The following is a 1,737-nucleotide window of genomic DNA, read 5'->3' as shown; positions in this document are numbered from 1 at the left end:
TCAGCTAAGCCCACAAGGAAGGGAGCACAACAACCTGTGTGATATAAAGATTGTAAATAATTACATCTAAAACCAGAGCAGGGGATTGTATTGGAACTTAAATTCTGAGCACCATTTGCAGAAGGCTATAGATGACAGTGAAAATCCAAAATCCATTCACAGAGTCCCCACATTGATTAAGCTTCCATTGAACTCCCTTGGACCAATGTCCAGGGATCAGAATAGTCTTGTCTTCAGACAGAGTGCACTGGAAAGTAGATTACTACAGGTATAGTAAGGTTACTCATTTTTAAAGGTGATTTAACCATGGGGGAGAGGGGTGGGGGAATGCCCTAAAATTGATTTTGGTAATGATTGTACAATTCTTCTTGATATGATTGAATGATTGAACTAATTGTATGATATGTAGATTAGGCACCAATAAAAATGTTTTAAAAAGATATACTTAGGTTAAAATGCAAATTATTTATAACTTGTTCTAGGTTTCCTTTTCTGCTGCTGAGTTGAGGTTTTCTGCATTTTGTTGTTGTTTTTATTTGTGTATTTATTTTTAAGTATGGTTTTCTTTATATGAAATACAGGAGAGATAAACCTATAAAGAAAGGAACTAGACTAATAGACCCTTAAGGTTATAGCAGGGAGATTGGGGAGAAAGGGAAGCTAATAATGACTGACATAAGAATGAAAAGAGTCATCTAAAATTGATTGTGTTGACAACTGTACAACTCTTTTAAAAACATTTAAAACACTGAGTTGTATGGTACACAAATTTTATGTCAAGATGGTCTTAAAAAATCTTGTAGAATCTTCATAAATAACCTTCCTAACCCATACTAGTATCAGGTTCTCAGTTATGTTATAATGTTGGGAACTAGATACTGGTTTGGTGTGCCAGGAAGAAGGCCATGGGATGGGGTCCTGAGAGCCAGTGGGGCCTGAGTTGAACCATCTGTGGTTAAGCAATCAAATAGCACATTTGATGTTTCAGTGCCCCCTGGGGGCCACCCTGATATCACATAGGAGTTACTATATTATATGGATAACAGAATTATGAATAATCTCCAAGGCTGGTAGAAATAAATCTGTAGAACAAGACATGGAAGAATAAAAACAATAGTTCAAACTCTCTGAGACCAAAGTTGTAAATCTTTCTGGCCTCAGGATACCAATTAGCCTAAAGAGACCCAGGAAAGGGGATAGATCCCATGAAGAGATGTTTACAGGTCTGGTCCTGGGTAAAGGTGGTCAGGATGAAGAGAAAGAAGTAACATCAGTTTTACCTATCTGAAAGATGGCAAAACCTTCAAAATAGCATCTCCACCATGGGGCGGGGGGTTGTATTAAAAAACAGTGTTCCTTTGTGTTCAGATAATGTCTTTGCTAAAGGATGTCATGTAGACCGGGGGTGAGAGGAAATAAGGGATTAGTAGACGTCTAGGCACACAGTGTCCTCATTAGCCCAGTCTCTGTATTTTGCAAGGTTTCTCCTTTGTTGGGAAACGATGCTATTCCAGAAATACTCTGACCACATAAAGAAGCCATGTTGGGGCAATGGATACTGCAGTCTTTGGATCCAGACGCATTGCCATCAGACCCATTCTGCTATCCTGTGGCGTCCCCCTAGGGTCTCTAAGGCTACAGTCTAGCAGAAGCAGACTGCCCCATCATTTTCCTGGGAGGGACTGGTAGATTCAAACTGTGAACCTTTGGGTTAGTAGCTGAGGATGAAACTAGTAT

At 39.3% G+C, this 1,737-nt stretch overlaps 1 protein-coding gene across 1 annotated transcript in view; it reads left to right on the top strand.

Moving 5' to 3' along the window:
• ERICH2 (glutamate rich 2) overlaps positions 1-1,737 on the top strand; it is a 35,122-nt gene that overhangs the window by 31,848 nt on the left and 1,537 nt on the right. The gene's annotated exons all lie outside the window — the stretch shown is intronic.

This window comes from Echinops telfairi, unplaced genomic scaffold (assembly GCF_000313985.2).
Source record: "Echinops telfairi isolate 266 unplaced genomic scaffold, ASM31398v2 ScPeMD7_4;HRSCAF=17, whole genome shotgun sequence".
Classification (NCBI taxonomy): domain Eukaryota; kingdom Metazoa; phylum Chordata; class Mammalia; order Afrosoricida; family Tenrecidae; genus Echinops; species Echinops telfairi.
This window is presented reverse-complemented; position numbering and strand designations above follow the sequence as displayed.